Here is a 20,082-nt window from a genome sequence, read left to right on the forward strand (position 1 = left end):
ACTGTACCCTCTTGTCCTCTGCACACTCCAACTCATTCTAAGTAAGCCATTATACTAGCAAACACTCAGTGTACCTAGTGGCATCCTAAACGTGGCTATTGGACTTTGCTATAGTCCCACTAGTGCAAAGACATTAGCAGAGCACATCTGCCTGCATTGCACACTCCAACTTTTTTAAACTAAGCAATTTTACTAGCAAACACTCAGTGTACCTAGTGGCATCCTATACGTGGCTATTGGACTTTGCTATAGTCCCACTAGTGCAAATACATTTGCAGAGCACGTCTGCCTGCATTGCACACTACAACTTTTTTAAACTAAGCAATTTTACTAGCAAACACTCAGTGTACCTAGTGGCATCCTATACGTGGCTATTGGACTTTGCTATAGCCCCACTAGTGCAAAGACATTTGCAGAGCACGTCTGCCTGCATTGCACACTACAACTTTTTTAAACTAAGCAATTTTACTAGCAAACACTCAGTGTACCTAGTGGCATCCTATACGTGGCTATTGGACTTTGCTATAGTCCCACTAGTGCCAAGACATTTGCAGAGCGCATCTGCCTGCGTTGCACACTCCAACTAATTATAACGAAGCCATTATACTAGCAAACACTCAGTGTACCTAGTGGCATCCTATACGTGGCTATTGGACTTTGCTATAGTCCCACTAGTGCAAAGACATTAGCAGAGCACATCTGCCTGCATTGCACACTCCAAGTTTTTTAAACTAAGCAATTTTACTAGCAAACACTCAGTGTACCTAGTGGCATCCTATACGTGGCTATTGGACTTTGCTATAGTCCCACTAGTGCAAAGACATTTGCAGAGCACGTCTGCCTGCATTGCACACTACAACTTTTTTAAACTAAGCAATTTTACTAGCAAACACTCAGTGTACCTAGTGGCATCCTATACGTGGCTATTGGACTTTGCTATAGTCCCACTAGTGCAAAGACATTTGCAGAGCACGTCTGCCTGCATTGCACACTACAACTTTTTTAAACTAATCAATTTTACTAGCAAACACTCAGTGTACCTAGTGGCATCCTAAACGTGGCTATTGGACTTTGCTATAGTCCCACTAGTGCAAAGACATTAGCAGAGCACATCTGCCTGCATTGCACACTCCAAGTTTTTTAAACTAAGCAATTTTACTAGCAAACACTCAGTGTACCTAGTGGCATCCTATACGTGGCTATTGGACTTTGCTATAGTCCCACTAGTGCAAAGACATTTGCAGAGCACGTCTGCCTGCATTGCACACTACAACTTTTTTAAACTAAGCAATTTTACTAGCAAACACTCAGTGTACCTAGTGGCATCCTATACGTGGCTATTGGACTTTGCTATAGTCCCACTAGTGCAAAGACATTTGCAGAGCACGTCTGCCTGCATTGCACACTACAACTTTTTTAAACTAAGCAATTTTACTAGCAAACACTCAGTGTACCTAGTGGCATCCTATACGTGGCTATTGGACTTTGCTATAGTCCCACTAGTGCAAAGACATTTGCAGAGCACGTCTGCCTGCATTGCACACTACAACTTTTTTAAACTAAGCAATTTTACTAGCAAACACTCAGTGTACCTAGTGGCATCCTATACGTGGCTATTGGACTTTGCTATAGTCCCACTAGTGCCAAGACATTTGCAGAGCGCATCTGCCTGCGTTGCACACTCCAACTAATTATAACGAAGCCATTATACTAGCAAACACTCAGTGTACCTAGTGGCATCCTATACGTGGCTATTGGACTTTTGTCAATTCACAGTATTGGAACGTTATTTGCATGACATCTGCCTGCATTGCACACTCTAACTTTTTTAAACTCAGCCATTATACTAGCAAACACTCACTGTACCTAGTTGTATCCTAAACGTGGCTATTGTACTTTTGTCAATTCACAGTATTGGAACGTTATTTGCAGGACGTCTGCCTGCATTGCACACTCCAACTTTTTTAAACTCAGCCATTATACTAGCAAACACTCACTGTACCTAGTTGTATCCTAAACGTGGCTATTGTACTTTTGTCAATTCACAGTATTGGAACGTTATTTGCAGCACGTCTGCCTGCATTGCACACTCAAACTTTTTTAAACTCAGCCATTATACTAGCAAACACTCACTGTACCTAGTTGTATCCTAAACGTGGCTATTGTACTTTTGTCAATTCACAGTATTGGAACGTTATTTGCAGGACGTCTGCCTGCATTGCACACTCAAACTTTTTTAAACTCAGCCATTATACTAGCAAACACTCACTGTACCTAGTTGTATCCTAAACGTGGCTATTGTACTTTTGTCAATTCACAGTATTGGAACGTTATTTGCAGCACGTCTGCCTGCATTGCACACTCAAACTTTTTTAAACTCAGCCATTATACTAGCAAACACTCACTGTACCTAGTTGTATCCTAAACGTGGCTATTGTACTTTTGTCAATTCACAGTATTGGAACGTTATTTGCAGGACGTCTGCCTGCATTGCACACTCAAACTTTTTTAAACTCAGAAATTATACTAGCAAACACTCACTGTACCTAGTTGTATCCTAAACGTGGCTATTGTACTTTTGTCAATTCACAGTATTGGAACGTTATTTGCAGCACGTCTGCCTGCATTGCACACTCAAACTTTTTTAAACTCAGCCATTATACTAGCAAACACTCACTGTACCTAGTTGTATCCTAAACGTGGCTATTGTACTTTTGTCAATTCACAGTATTGGAACGTTATTTGCAGCACGTCTGCCTGCATTGCACACTCAAACTTTTTTAAACTCAGCCATTATACTAGCAAACACTCACTGTACCTAGTTGTATCCTAAACGTGGCTATTGTACTTTTGTCAATTCACAGTATTGGAACGTTATTTGCAGGACGTCTGCCTGCATTGCACACTCAAACTTTTTTAAACTCAGCCATTATACTAGCAAACACTCACTGTACCTAGTTGTATCCTAAACGTGGCTATTGTACTTTTGTCAATTCACAGTATTGGAACGTTATTTGCAGCACGTCTGCCTGCATTGCACACTCAAACTTTTTTAAACTCAGCCATTATACTAGCAAACACTCACTGTACCTAGTTGTATCCTAAACGTGGCTATTGTACTTTTGTCAATTCACAGTATTGGAACGTTATTTGCAGGACGTCTGCCTGCATTGCACACTCAAACTTTTTTAAACTCAGCCATTATACTAGCAAACACTCACTGTACCTAGTTGTATCCTAAACGTGGCTATTGTACTTTTGTCAATTCACAGTATTGGAACGTTATTTGCAGCACGTCTGCCTGCATTGCACACTCAAACTTTTTTAAACTCAGCCATTATACTAGCAAACACTCACTGTACCTAGTTGTATCCTAAACGTGGCTATTGTACTTTTGTCAATTCACAGTATTGGAACGTTATTTGCAGCACGTCTGCCTGCATTGCACACTCAAACTTTTTTAAACTCAGCCATTATACTAGCAAACACTCACTGTACCTAGTTGTATCCTAAACGTGGCTATTGTACTTTTGTCAATTCACAGTATTGGAATGTTATTTGCAGTACGTCTGCCTGCATTGCACACTCAAACTTTTTTAAACTCAGCCATTATACTAGCAAACACTCACTGTACCTAGTTGTATCCTAAACGTGGCTATTGTACTTTTGTCAATTCACAGTATTGGAACGTTATTAGCAGCACGTCTGCCTGCATTGCACACTCAAACTTTTTTAAACTCAGCCATTATACTAGCAAACACTCACTGTACCTAGTTGTATCCTAAACGTGGCTATTGTACTTTTGTCAATTCACAGTATTGGAACGTTATTTGCAGGACATCTGCCTGCCTTGCACACTCAAACTTTTTTAAACTCAGCCATTATACTAGCAAACACTCACTGTACCTAGTTGTATCCTAAACGTGGCTATTGTACTTTTGTCAATTCACAGTATTGGAACGTTATTTGCAGCACGTCTGCCTGCATTGCACACTCAAACTTTTTTAAACTCAGCCATTATACTAGCAAACACTCACTGTACCTAGTTGTATCCTAAACGTGGCTATTGTACTTTTGTCAATTCACAGTATTGGAACGTTATTTGCAGGACATCTGCCTGCCTTGCACACTCAAACTTTTTTAAACTCAGCCATTATACTAGCAAACACTCACTGTACCTAGTTGTATCCTAAACGTGGCTATTGTACTTTTGTCAATTCACAGTATTGGAACGTTATTTGCAGGACATCTGCCTGCATTGCACACTCAAACTTTTTTAAACTCAGCCATTATACTAGCAAACACTCACTGTACCTAGTTGTATCCTAAACGTGGCTATTGTACTTTTGTCAATTCACAGTATTGGAACGTTATTTGCAGCACGTCTGCCTGCATTGCACACTCAAACTTTTTTAAACTCAGCCATTATACTAGCAAACACTCACTGTACCTAGTTGTATCCTAAACGTGGCTATTGTACTTTTGTCAATTCACAGTATTGGAACGTTATTTGCAGGACGTCTGCCTGCATTGCACACTCAAACTTTTTTAAACTCAGCCATTATACTAGCAAACACTCACTGTACCTAGTTGTATCCTAAACGTGGCTATTGTACTTTTGTCAATTCACAGTATTGGAACGTTATTTGCAGCACGTCTGCCTGCATTGCACACTCAAACTTTTTTAAACTCAGCCATTATACTAGCAAACACTCACTGTACCTAGTTGTATCCTAAACGTGGCTATTGTACTTTTGTCAATTCACAGTATTGGAACGTTATTTGCAGGACGTCTGCCTGCATTGCACACTCAAACTTTTTTAAACTCAGAAATTATACTAGCAAACACTCACTGTACCTAGTTGTATCCTAAACGTGGCTATTGTACTTTTGTCAATTCACAGTATTGGAACGTTATTTGCAGCACGTCTGCCTGCATTGCACACTCAAACTTTTTTAAACTCAGCCATTATACTAGCAAACACTCACTGTACCTAGTTGTATCCTAAACGTGGCTATTGTACTTTTGTCAATTCACAGTATTGGAACGTTATTTGCAGCACGTCTGCCTGCATTGCACACTCAAACTTTTTTAAACTCAGCCATTATACTAGCAAACACTCACTGTACCTAGTTGTATCCTAAACGTGGCTATTGTACTTTTGTCAATTCACAGTATTGGAACGTTATTTGCAGGACGTCTGCCTGCATTGCACACTCAAACTTTTTTAAACTCAGCCATTATACTAGCAAACACTCACTGTACCTAGTTGTATCCTAAACGTGGCTATTGTACTTTTGTCAATTCACAGTATTGGAACGTTATTTGCAGCACGTCTGCCTGCATTGCACACTCAAACTTTTTTAAACTCAGCCATTATACTAGCAAACACTCACTGTACCTAGTTGTATCCTAAACGTGGCTATTGTACTTTTGTCAATTCACAGTATTGGAACGTTATTTGCAGGACGTCTGCCTGCATTGCACACTCAAACTTTTTTAAACTCAGCCATTATACTAGCAAACACTCACTGTACCTAGTTGTATCCTAAACGTGGCTATTGTACTTTTGTCAATTCACAGTATTGGAACGTTATTTGCAGCACGTCTGCCTGCATTGCACACTCAAACTTTTTTAAACTCAGCCATTATACTAGCAAACACTCACTGTACCTAGTTGTATCCTAAACGTGGCTATTGTACTTTTGTCAATTCACAGTATTGGAACGTTATTTGCAGCACGTCTGCCTGCATTGCACACTCAAACTTTTTTAAACTCAGCCATTATACTAGCAAACACTCACTGTACCTAGTTGTATCCTAAACGTGGCTATTGTACTTTTGTCAATTCACAGTATTGGAATGTTATTTGCAGTACGTCTGCCTGCATTGCACACTCAAACTTTTTTAAACTCAGCCATTATACTAGCAAACACTCACTGTACCTAGTTGTATCCTAAACGTGGCTATTGTACTTTTGTCAATTCACAGTATTGGAACGTTATTAGCAGCACGTCTGCCTGCATTGCACACTCAAACTTTTTTAAACTCAGCCATTATACTAGCAAACACTCACTGTACCTAGTTGTATCCTAAACGTGGCTATTGTACTTTTGTCAATTCACAGTATTGGAACGTTATTTGCAGGACATCTGCCTGCCTTGCACACTCAAACTTTTTTAAACTCAGCCATTATACTAGCAAACACTCACTGTACCTAGTTGTATCCTAAACGTGGCTATTGTACTTTTGTCAATTCACAGTATTGGAACGTTATTTGCAGCACGTCTGCCTGCATTGCACACTCAAACTTTTTTAAACTCAGCCATTATACTAGCAAACACTCACTGTACCTAGTTGTATCCTAAACGTGGCTATTGTACTTTTGTCAATTCACAGTATTGGAACGTTATTTGCAGGACATCTGCCTGCCTTGCACACTCAAACTTTTTTAAACTCAGCCATTATACTAGCAAACACTCACTGTACCTAGTTGTATCCTAAACGTGGCTATTGTACTTTTGTCAATTCACAGTATTGGAACGTTATTTGCAGGACATCTGCCTGCATTGCACACTCAAACTTTTTTAAACTCAGCCATTATACTAGCAAACACTCAGTGTACCTAGTGGCATCCTATACGTGGCTATTGGACTTTGCTATAGTCCCACTAGTGCCAAGACATTTGCAGAGCGCATCTGCCTGCGTTGCACACTCCAACTAATTATAACGAAGCCATTATACTAGCAAACACTCAGTGTACCTAGTGGCATCCTATACGTGGCTATTGGACTTTGCTATAGTCCCACTAGTGCAAAGACATTAGCAGAGCACATCTGCCTGCATTGCACACTCCAAGTTTTTTAAACTAAGCAATTTTACTAGCAAACACTCAGTGTACCTAGTGGCATCCTATACGTGGCTATTGGACTTTGCTATAGTCCCACTAGTGCAAAGACATTTGCAGAGCACGTCTGCCTGCATTGCACACTACAACTTTTTTAAACTAAGCAATTTTACTAGCAAACACTCAGTGTACCTAGTGGCATCCTATACGTGGCTATTGGACTTTGCTATAGTCCCACTAGTGCAAAGACATTTGCAGAGCACGTCTGCCTGCATTGCACACTACAACTTTTTTAAACTAATCAATTTTACTAGCAAACACTCAGTGTACCTAGTGGCATCCTAAACGTGGCTATTGGACTTTGCTATAGTCCCACTAGTGCAAAGACATTAGCAGAGCACATCTGCCTGCATTGCACACTCCAAGTTTTTTAAACTAAGCAATTTTACTAGCAAACACTCAGTGTACCTAGTGGCATCCTATACGTGGCTATTGGACTTTGCTATAGTCCCACTAGTGCAAAGACATTTGCAGAGCACGTCTGCCTGCATTGCACACTACAACTTTTTTAAACTAAGCAATTTTACTAGCAAACACTCAGTGTACCTAGTGGCATCCTATACGTGGCTATTGGACTTTGCTATAGTCCCACTAGTGCAAAGACATTTGCAGAGCACGTCTGCCTGCATTGCACACTACAACTTTTTTAAACTAAGCAATTTTACTAGCAAACACTCAGTGTACCTAGTGGCATCCTATACGTGGCTATTGGACTTTGCTATAGTCCCACTAGTGCCAAGACATTTGCAGAGCGCATCTGCCTGCGTTGCACACTCCAACTAATTATAACGAAGCCATTATACTAGCAAACACTCAGTGTACCTAGTGGCATCCTATACGTGGCTATTGGACTTTTGTCAATTCACAGTATTGGAACGTTATTTGCATGACATCTGCCTGCATTGCACACTCTAACTTTTTTAAACTCAGCCATTATACTAGCAAACACTCACTGTACCTAGTTGTATCCTAAACGTGGCTATTGTACTTTTGTCAATTCACAGTATTGGAACGTTATTTGCAGGACATCTGCCTGCCTTGCACACTCAAACTTTTTTAAACTCAGCCATTATACTAGCAAACACTCACTGTACCTAGTTGTATCCTAAACGTGGCTATTGTACTTTTGTCAATTCACAGTATTGGAACGTTATTTGCAGGACGTCTGCCTGCATTGCACACTCAAACTTTTTTAAACTCAGCCATTATACTAGCAAACACTCACTGTACCTAGTTGTATCCTAAACGTGGCTATTGTACTTTTGTCAATTCACAGTATTGGAACGTTATTTGCAGCACGTCTGCCTGCATTGCACACTCAAACTTTTTTAAACTCAGCCATTATACTAGCAAACACTCACTGTACCTAGTTGTATCCTAAACGTGGCTATTGTACTTTTGTCAATTCACAGTATTGGAACGTTATTTGCAGGACGTCTGCCTGCATTGCACACTCAAACTTTTTTAAACTCAGCCATTATACTAGCAAACACTCACTGTACCTAGTTGTATCCTAAACGTGGCTATTGTACTTTTGTCAATTCACAGTATTGGAACGTTATTTGCAGCACGTCTGCCTGCATTGCACACTCAAACTTTTTTAAACTCAGCCATTATACTAGCAAACACTCACTGTACCTAGTTGTATCCTAAACGTGGCTATTGTACTTTTGTCAATTCACAGTATTGGAACGTTATTTGCAGGACGTCTGCCTGCATTGCACACTCAAACTTTTTTAAACTCAGCCATTATACTAGCAAACACTCACTGTACCTAGTTGTATCCTAAACGTGGCTATTGTACTTTTGTCAATTCACAGTATTGGAACGTTATTTGCAGCACGTCTGCCTGCATTGCACACTCAAACTTTTTTAAACTCAGCCATTATACTAGCAAACACTCACTGTACCTAGTTGTATCCTAAACGTGGCTATTGTACTTTTGTCAATTCACAGTATTGGAACGTTATTTGCAGGACGTCTGCCTGCATTGCACACTCAAACTTTTTTAAACTCAGCCATTATACTAGCAAACACTCACTGTACCTAGTTGTATCCTAAACGTGGCTATTGTACTTTTGTCAATTCACAGTATTGGAACGTTATTTGCAGCACGTCTGCCTGCATTGCACACTCAAACTTTTTTAAACTCAGCCATTATACTAGCAAACACTCACTGTACCTAGTTGTATCCTAAACGTGGCTATTGTACTTTTGTCAATTCACAGTATTGGAACGTTATTTGCAGCACGTCTGCCTGCATTGCACACTCAAACTTTTTTAAACTCAGCCATTATACTAGCAAACACTCACTGTACCTAGTTGTATCCTAAACGTGGCTATTGTACTTTTGTCAATTCACAGTATTGGAACGTTATTTGCAGGACGTCTGCCTGCATTGCACACTCAAACTTTTTTAAACTCAGCCATTATACTAGCAAACACTCACTGTACCTAGTTGTATCCTAAACGTGGCTATTGTACTTTTGTCAATTCACAGTATTGGAACGTTATTAGCAGCACGTCTGCCTGCATTGCACACTCAAACTTTTTTAAACTCAGCCATTATACTAGCAAACACTCACTGTACCTAGTTGTATCCTAAACGTGGCTATTGTACTTTTGTCAATTCACAGTATTGGAACGTTATTTGCAGGACATCTGCCTGCCTTGCACACTCAAACTTTTTTAAACTCAGCCATTATACTAGCAAACACTCACTGTACCAAGTTGTATCCTAAACGTGGCTATTGTACTTTTGTCAATTCACAGTATTGGAACGTTATTTGCAGCACGTCTGCCTGCATTGCACACTCAAACTTTTTTAAACTCAGCCATTATACTAGCAAACACTCACTGTACCTAGTTGTATCCTAAACGTGGCTATTGTACTTTTGTCAATTCACAGTATTGGAACGTTATTTGCAGGACATCTGCCTGCCTTGCACACTCAAACTTTTTTAAACTCAGCCATTATACTAGCAAACACTCACTGTACCTAGTTGTATCCTAAACGTGGCTATTGTACTTTTGTCAATTCACAGTATTGGAACGTTATTTGCAGGACATCTGCCTGCATTGCACACTCAAACTTTTTTAAACTCAGCCATTATACTAGCAAACACTCACTGTACCTAGTTGTATCCTAAACGTGGCTATTGTACTTTTGTCAATTCACAGTATTGGAACGTTATTTGCAGCACGTCTGCCTGCATTGCACACTCAAACTTTTTTAAACTCAGCCATTATACTAGCAAACACTCACTGTACCTAGTTGTATCCTAAACGTGGCTATTGTACTTTTGTCAATTCACAGTATTGGAACGTTATTTGCAGGACGTCTGCCTGCATTGCACACTCAAACTTTTTTAAACTCAGCCATTATACTAGCAAACACTCACTGTACCTAGTTGTATCCTAAACGTGGCTATTGTACTTTTGTCAATTCACAGTATTGGAACGTTATTAGCAGCACGTCTGCCTGCACTGCACACTCAAACTTTTTTAAACTCAGCCATTATACTAGCAAACACTCACTGTACCTAGTTGTATCCTAAACGTGGCTATTGTACTTTTGTCAATTCACAGTATTGGAACGTTATTTGCAGGACATCTGCCTGCCTTGCACACTCAAACTTTTTTAAACTCAGCCATTATACTAGCAAACACTCACTGTACCTAGTTGTATCCTAAACGTGGCTATTGTACTTTTGTCAATTCACAGTATTGGAACGTTATTTGCAGCACGTCTGCCTGCATTGCACACTCAAACTTTTTTAAACTCAGCCATTATACTAGCAAACACTCACTGTACCTAGTTGTATCCTAAACGTGGCTATTGTACTTTTGTCAATTCACAGTATTGGAACGTTATTTGCAGGACATCTGCCTGCCTTGCACACTCAAACTTTTTTAAACTCAGCCATTATACTAGCAAACACTCACTGTACCTAGTTGTATCCTAAACGTGGCTATTGTACTTTTGTCAATTCACAGTATTGGAACGTTATTTGCAGGACATCTGCCTGCCTTGCACACTCAAACTTTTTTAAACTCAGCCATTATACTAGCAAACACTCACTGTACCTAGTTGTATCCTAAACGTGGCTATTGTACTTTTGTCAATTCACAGTATTGGAACGTTATTTGCAGGACATCTGCCTGCATTGCACACTCAAACTTTTTTAAACTCAGCCATTATACTAGCAAACACTCACTGTACCTAGTTGTATCCTAAACGTGGCTATTGTACTTTTGTCAATTCACACTACTGCAAATCTATGTGCAGCACCTCTGCATGACAACCTCGTGCTCTGTTTTTAATAAGCTATAATGATAGCACAAAATACTGCCATTTTGTGGCATCATAGAACTGGCTGTTGTATTCCATTAGTGCCCCACTGGTGACAAGCTATTTCTAGCACCTCTACATCACACCCTCATGCACATTTTGCTACGCTAATGTTATAGCAAACTCATGGAATTCATTGCTGCATTTCATAATTCGGAGGGATAGAAAGTCAGGCTTCCTTTAGCTTTTCCTTCTGTTCATAGACAGCATCTCCAAGACAAATTTCCCCTCCACGTCTAAGTGTGGAGAGGCAGCTAGTGCGCATGCGTGTGCCGATGTACCCCAGCTGCAGCATAATTACAGTGTTTCGCCTAGTGAGTATGCTCAGCCTGACTGTGCCATTCCTGACGCTAAGTTTTCATTTCGGGATACAGCGCATGCTCCCACACTAAGTGTGAAAAGCCTCTTTGCACAGGTGCTTGCATTCCGTGCCGGGTATAAGTCCTGTTTTGGGCATAGACACCATGCTAAAGCTGATAGTCTTTTTTCAGAGACTGTATTTCATGCTACTGAGCATGCTCAGGCACTTCCTGCATCAGAGACTAGGTCCGGTAATGAACTCTTTGGCCCTGGCCCTGATGTGGGGGTCCCATATAGACCACAGGGCATCAGGTGTCCTCCCAAATGGCTTGCAGAGGCCCACACCTATGACTTGTCACCGCATTATTGATGCTCAGACGATGACTGGTGAGGTGTTTCGGTCATGGCAGCCATGAGGTCATCATTGAAGTTGCGTTTCCAAATAGGACGCTAGTTATGCCACTCATGACGTGTCACTCTACTTTTGTCTCCAGGAGGTGCATTGTGGTTCACCCTGGTTTGGGGCGGACCCAGGTTATAAAAGCGGCTGGAGCCAACAAGGAGGTGCGCAGTCTTCTATTATGCTCCGAAAGAGCACACCTCCATGTGTTGAACCCATTGCGGCTTTAGGCCAGAGGTAGGCAGGGATCGGGTGGTGGATGCAGGCCACCACCACAGTTGGTAACGCAGAACGGTTAAGACCAGCTCCTGTCCTAACAGTCCTGCTTGTGCAGCCCAGTGGCATTAACAGGCCTGCTGCTGCTGATGCGCCTGCTGTCCACAGGTGTGGCCCCTACGCACACGGTCAGCGTACTCAATGGCCCCTGTGTTGTTAACAGGGAGTTCCTGGGCTGGGTGGGCATGTGGACCCTGTGACGCTAACAGGGCTCACAGTCTCCAGATCCGAATGGCGTCTAACTCGGTTCAGGCTACTATTAGTTTCATAGCCACACAGCTCTGTATCCTCCACCAAACCTTCAAGTTGCCAACCTCTCCTTTTCCAACTGGGAGCACGGTGGACACTGACTGCTGATGGGGATATATACCTTTCTCTTTCTTTTCTTATTAATTTTCGTTATATAGCGGTCACAGATTATATACCACTTTATCCAAATCTGCCAGTCCCACTGTAACAGATGTTGTTTCTTCAGCAAATGTTACAGTTGCTTAACCACCAAATCCACGGACCAAAACTTTTTTCCCCTTTCCAACACACCTGTTCCCCTTTCCAACAGCATCTGTCCTTTTTCAACTCATTTTGGGATATGACCAAAAGTGCAACTGTGCAGGGACACCGTACTCAACGCCATCTCAGCACAGCAGCCATCCCTCGGTCCCTCCGATGTGGACAAGTAAAAGACCATTTCCTCCTATCCATGACAAAGCGTTGAGATTCACTCTGTGCAGCACTGGTGTTTAGTGGACAAGTAGATCTAAGATTGCGTACCACATTCTGCAGATACTCCTGTATACGTGCGTCTATTTCTATGGCAGGAATTAGTTCGCCAAATTTTGTCTTGTACCGGGGATCTAACAGTGTGGCAACCCAGTATTCAGGATTAGTTCAAATTCATACAATCCGAGGGTCATGTAGGTAGTGCAGCAAGAAGGCGCTCATGTGTCTTGTGCATCCAGGAGGACCAAGTCCTTGGTGTGTTGGTGGCAGAGAGGTGAGAATCGTGCATCCTTCCTCTGCCCTCTCCCCCCAACCTCGCACAACCGAAATGTGAGCAAGCTCTCACTCATCTGCTGAGTCTTCCATGCCCATCGCCAGTTCGTCCTCCATTTCTTCATGGGCTCCTGCACTTTCATCAACACTTTTTGCTGATACTATGCGCCCTTGTTAATCCCTCTCCCTCACCATGACTGCCGCATAGGTGCCGCTGACCATCTGGACCTCGTAGATCTTGTTATCCCTTCCGCATATGACTCCTCCTGTACTTCCTCCCCTTCCTCTTGTCCCAACACCTGACTCCGAATAATAATTACAGTGTGCTCCATCATGTAGATGACCAGAATTGTCACGCTGAGAATGACATTGCCAGTGCTAAACATCTTCGTCGACATTTCAAAACTGTGTAGCAGGGTGCATAGGTCCTTGATCTGACACCACTCCAGCAGCGTGATCTGCACCACCTCTGGATCAAGTTATCCCAGGCTATATGTCTTACCGTATTTCAGCAGGGCTCTGCGGTGCTGCCACACACGCTGCAACATGTGCAGATTCCAATTCCTGCGTGTCGAAACATCGCATTTACGGCGTTTAACTGCCAGACCCTAAGACTTCCGGAGTGATGAAAGTTGTTGAGCTGCTGTGTGCGCACGATGGAAGTGAGCACATAGCGAGCGTGCCCACTGCACAAGGCCATGTAGGCCGTGATGGTGTTTTAAAAATTGCTGGCGAATTCGGTTCAACACGTGAGCCCTAAAAGGCACGTGTGTCACATTGCCCTGAGGATGGCCCGCAGCCAGGTTTGCATCATTGCCGCACACGGCTGTTAAGTCACCAACGGAGTCCGCTCCGTCAATTTGTACTCCGGTCGCCAGGTGACAACGTGTTCCTTTCATGAATAGTGCTGATGATGGGAGAGTAGTCGATGCCAGCGGCGCAGGTGGACGCAGGTTAGGCTCACCCACTGGGCTGCATTACCTTGACAGATGCAGAATCTCTGGCTGAATGTAGCTGGTGGGTATCTCACAGATGAAATACCATCATTCAGCTACAACCAATGGGAAGACACCACACCCTTTTTTATGCCCATCCTGTCTGCAGACCACTGCCAGACATAGCTATGAACCTCTGGTTAATTTTACCCCCAGTTCAGTTTTATGATTTTGTGTGCTTGTTACCTGACTACTTTTCCTGCTTGCTGTTTATGTACCTTGTTGGCCGATACGCATTTCACCTCTGCTTGTTTTCTGATTCTTTCCTGGCCGTCCCATTCTGTTCCTGTTCCTCAATTAATGTTTTGACCCTGCCTGACTACTATTCTCTGTAATAGCGGTGTGACTCACATTTCCCATACATTTCAAAGTAAAACTTTGACCGCCTGATGGCATTGAGCTCTGCTGCCAGCATAGTAAGGAGGTGTGTGGTAGTCCTTGTGCGCAGTTGCAAGGAAGGGTGGCCTGACCACACAGGGTTTGCGCCAAGGTAGAGGACCCACACGAGGTTGAAGAGGCAGAAGCAGTGTATTAACTTCTACATACAGAACAAGGATTGAAACAACTCGTGGGGACGGCAAGACTTGTACAGCAGACCCTTCTCCATCTCTCACCATAGTTTGCCAGTGCCCAGTCAGTGACATGTAATGACCCTGTCTATGCTTACTGGTCCAAGTATCTGTGTTGAAATGCACCCTGTCGCACACAGATTTTCTCAAGGAAGTGGTGATGTTGTGTGCGACATGCTGGTGTAGCGCGGGCATGCTTTTCTTGGAGAAGCAGTGGTGATTGGGCATCTGGTACTGGGGCACAGCGACAGACATAAGGTCTGTAAAATCCTGTGTGTCCACTACGCGTAAAGGCAGCATTTCGGTAGCCAACAGCTTACAGAGGGATAGAGTCAACCACTTAGCTTTGTCATGGGTCGCAGTAAGTGGCCTTTTATTTGACCACATCTGAGGGACAGAGATCTGGCTGCTGTCTGTAGACGGTGTTGAGTAGGGTGTCCCTGGAAAAATGCAGGTTTGTGAGAAAAGTGCAGGCGGAGACATGATGTTGCCTTCATCTTGCCTTCAGATCTGTTCATCTTGTATCATTTTTAAAAAACACAGCAAGCAAGGGTTACTCCAAGCGGAGTCTACCTTTTTTCCCCAAATTGGGCACACAGACACCCCATCAGTGGCAGGACTTGTGCCCTAGTTGCAAACAGGATGTTTTGATTTGCATCAAGCACATTCCAAATCCACAAGCATTTACTCTCCCCAGGATGACACAGGGGTAGTAAATTCCTTCTGGATCCATGACTTGTTCATTTTGATGAACGTCAGTCTGTCCACATTGTCACTGGACAGACGCGTGCGCTTATCTGTCAGCACACACCCAGCAGCACTGAAGACACGTTCAGAGACAACGCTGGCAGCTGGACACGACAAAATCTTCAAGGCGTAACTGGAGAGCTCTTGACATTTTTCTAGATTTGAAGCACAAAAGGAGCAAGGCTCCATTTGCAAAGTCATTGCATCGATGTTCATTTGGAGATACTCCTGTATCATCCTCTCCATCCGTTGACTATGTGACACACTTGATGTCTCTGGTGGCCTTGCAAAGGAGGGTCTAAAAAAATTATGAAAAGATTCCATAAAATTGCTGTTACCAGCACCAGATACGGTCCTACTGGTACGGGTAGACTGTTGAAGATGACGAGGCCGTCCCATGTTTGTCAAGTTACAACTGGGAGAATCACTCCCTTCACCTGCACGGTTGTTTGGTGGAAAAGCCGAGCTAAGATCGAGTAACAGCTTCTGCTGATACTCCTGCATACGTGCGTCCCTTTCTATGGGTGGAATTATGTCACAAAATTTGGACTTGTCCCGGGGATCTAATAGTGTGGCAAGCCAGTAGTCATCATCACTTCTAATTTTGACAATACGAGGGTCATGTTGGAGGTAGTGCAACAAGAAGGCACTCATGTGTCTTGCGCAGCCATGCGGACCAAGTCCACGCTGTGTTTGTGGCATAGAGGTGCTAACCGTTCTTTCTTCCTCTGTCATCTCCCCCCAACCTCTTTCAACTTAAATTTGACCAAGGTCCCCCTCATCAGCTGAGTCTTCCATGTCCATGGACAGTTCGTCCTCCATATCTTCATGTCCTCCTGCACCTTCCTCAACATCTCGCCTGCTACCATGCGCCCTTGTTGATCCCTGTCCCCCATGGTCCCATGCCTGCCGCGTTGGTGATGATGAACGTCTGGACCTTGGTGATGTTGTTGTGTCTTGCACATATGAATCCTCCTGTAGTTCCTCCCCTTCCTGTTGTCCCACCCCCTGACTCCGAATAGTGTTCAGCGTGTGCTCCAGCATGTAAATGACTGTAATCGTCATGCTGATAATGGCATTGTCAGCGCTAAACATATTCGTCGCCATGTCGAAACTGTGCAGAAGGGTGCATAGGTCCGTGATCTGAGATCACTCCATCAGGGTGATCTGCCCCACCTCTGCATCTCGTTGGCCCAGGCTATACGTCATGACGTATTGCACCAGGGCTCTGCGGTGCTGCCACAGTCGCTGTAACATGTGGAGAGTTGAATTCCAGCGTGTCGCCACATCGCATTTCAGGCAATGAACCGGCAGGCCGAAAGACTTCTGGAGCGATGCAAGTCGCTCAGCTGCGGCGCTTGAACAGCGGAAGTGAGCACTGCAGACAGTTTCCGTGCCCTGGTCAGAAGGCCATCTAGGCCGGGATAGTGTGTTAAAAATTGCTGGACAACAAGGTTCAACACGTGAGCCATACAAGGCACGTGTGTCACCTTGCCCAGGCGAAGGGCCGCACCCAGGTTTGCAGCATTGTCGCACACGGCCTTACCAGGCTGCAGGTTGAGTGGAGACAACCATTTATTAAACTCGGACCGCAGAGCTGACCACAACTCCTCAGCTGTGTGACTCTTATTCCCAAGACATGTCAAGCTAAAGACCGCCTGATGCCGTTGCGCTCTGCTGCCAGCATAGTAATGAGGGGTGCGTGATTCCTTCTGCGCAGTGAGAACGCTGGTGGCCTGACCAGGCAGGCTTGGGGCGGAGGTGGAGGACCCAGATGAGGTGGAGGATGCAGAAGCAGTGGCGGAACTTGGACAGACAGAGGATTGACACACAAGTCGTGGGGACGGCAAGACTTGTGCAGCAGACCCTTCACCATCTATCACCATAGTTACCCAGTGCCCAGTCAGCGACATGTAACGTCCCTGTCCATGCTTACTGGTCCAAGTATCGGTGCTGAAATTCACCCGTTCACACACAGAGTTTCTCAAGGAAGCGGTGATATTGTGTGCGACATGCTGGTGTAGCGCGGGCACACCTTTCTTAGAGAAGTAGTGGCGACTAGGCATCTGGTACTGGGGCACAGCGACAGATATAAGGTCTCTAAAATCCTGTGTGTCCACTAGGCGGAAAGGCAGCATTTCTGTAGCCAACAGCTTACAGAGGGATAGAGTCAACCTCTTCGCTTTGTCATGGGTCGAAGGAAGTGGCCTTTTATTTGACCACATCTGAGGGACAGAGATCTGGCTGCTGTGTGTAGACGGTGTTGAGTAGGGTGTCCCTGGAAAAATGCAGCTTTGGGAGGAAAGTGCAGGCGGAGACATGATGTTGCCTTCATCCAAAGTTGGTGCTATCGATGTCTGAGAGAGCTGTACACACTCACTTGTTTCCCCTTCCAAACCAACTGACGACCTACCAAGCAAACTGCCTGTTGCGGTTACAGTGGTGGAAGTTGTGGGTGGAAAAACAGGTGTGACAGCTGTCCCCACAGTCCTAGAAGATGACGAGCGCGCGGATGCCCTGGAAGGGGCAGGCGGTGGATGGTTGGCTCCACTAGGCCGCATTGCAGCACGGTGAGCTTCCCACCAGGCCATATGATATTTATTCATGTGACGATTCATGGAAGAAGTTGTCAAACTGCTGAGGTTTTGACCTCTACTAAGATAACCATGGCAAATGTTACAGATCACATAATTTGGCCGATCTTTTTTTATGTCAAAAAAGGACCAGGCTAGGCAAGGCTTAGAGGCCATGCGACCTGTTGATCCACCCCGAATAATGCTCAGAGGCAGAGTGGTGGCTGAGGATGCAGTTGTAGACGTGCTACCAGTGCTCCGACTGTGTCCAGTAAGGCGCCAGGTTACTTCGACGTCGGTTGCATCCTCCTCCACCGCCTCTATTGACCTCCTCGAGTGTCTGACTGTGGGTTGACAGTAGGTGGGATCTAGAACTTCATCATCAATTGTTGTGTTTGCACTCCCCTCCCCCTCAGACCGAGTTTCTTCTTGCCCTGACCGAATATTTAAGTTGTCATCCCAATCGGGTATCTGCGTCTCATCTTCATCAGTATGTTCCTCATTGCCTATAACCACAGTTGTTGGAAAGGCAGCATTTTGGTAGCCAACAGTTTGCATTTTATGAAAGTCAACCTCCAAGCCATGTCATGCCCTTCTAAAAGCATGTATAACACAGCGAGGGGACTCCAACCACAGTCTCCCTCGTTGCCACTCACTGGGCCACACACACCCCACTTGACTGGCATCGGTTGAGCCCCCTTTTGAAAAAGAAAAAGATGCTTTGCATGAAGCACTCTCAAAAATACGCGTGCCTTTCCCGTCCCCTGGCTGACCCCGGGGAAGAAAAGTCCTCTGAGAGCCATGACTTGTTCATCTTGGTTCTTTTAGAAACACAGCGAGGGGACTCCAACCACAGTCTCCCTCGTTGCCACTCACTGGGCCACACACACCCCACTTGACTGGCATCGGTTGAGCCCCCTTTTGAAAAAGAAAAAGATGCTTTGCATGAAGCACTCTCAAAAATACGCGTGCCTTTCCCGTCCCCTGGCTGACCCCGGGGAAGAAAAGTCCTCTGAGAGCCATGACTTGTTCATCTTGGTTCTTTTAGAAACACAGCGAGGGGACTCCAACCACAGTCTCCCTCGTTGCCACTCACTGGGCCACACACACCCCACTTGACTGGCATCGGTTGAGCCCCCTTTTGAAAAAGAAAAAGATGCTTTGCATGAAGCACTCTCAAAAATACGCGTGCCTTTCCCGTCCCCTGGCTGACCCCGGGGAAGAAAAGTCCTCTGAGAGCCATGACTTGTTCATCTTGGTTCTTTTAGAAACACAGCGAGGGGACTCCAACCACAGTCTCCCTCGTTGCCACTCACTGGGCCACACACACCCCACTTGACTGGCATCGGTTGAGCCCCCTTTTGAAAAAGAAAAAGACGCTTTGCATGAAGCACTCTCAAAAATACGCGTGCCTTTCCCGTCCCCTGGCTGACCCCGGGGAAGAAAAGTCCTCTGAGAGCCATGACTTGTTCATCTTGGTTCTTTTAGAAACACAGCGAGGGGACTCCAACCACAGTCTCCCTCGTTGCCACTCACTGGGCCACACACACCCCACTTGACTGGCATCGGTTGAGCCCCCTTTTGAAAAAGAAAAAGATGCTTTGCATGAAGCACTCTCAAAAATACGCGTGCCTTTCCCGTCCCCTGGCTGACCCCGGGGAAGAAAAGTCCTCTGAGAGCCATGACTTGTTCATCTTGGTTCTTTTAGAAACACAGCGAGGGGACTCCAACCACAGTCTCCCTCGTTGCCACTCACTGGGCCACACACACCCCACTTGACTGGCATCGGTTGAGCCCCCTTTTGAAAAAGAAAAAGATGCTTTGCATGAAGCACTCTCAAAAATACGCATGCCTTTCCCGTCCCCTGGCTGACCCCGGGGAAGAAAAGTCCTCTGAGAGCCATGACTTGTTCATCTTGGTTCTTTTAGAAACACAGCGAGGGGACTCCAACCACAGTCTCCCTCGTTGCC

The sequence above is a fragment of the Anomaloglossus baeobatrachus genome, chromosome 2 (genome assembly GCF_048569485.1).
Source record: "Anomaloglossus baeobatrachus isolate aAnoBae1 chromosome 2, aAnoBae1.hap1, whole genome shotgun sequence".
In the NCBI taxonomy this organism is placed as follows: Eukaryota; Metazoa; Chordata; class Amphibia; order Anura; family Aromobatidae; genus Anomaloglossus; species Anomaloglossus baeobatrachus.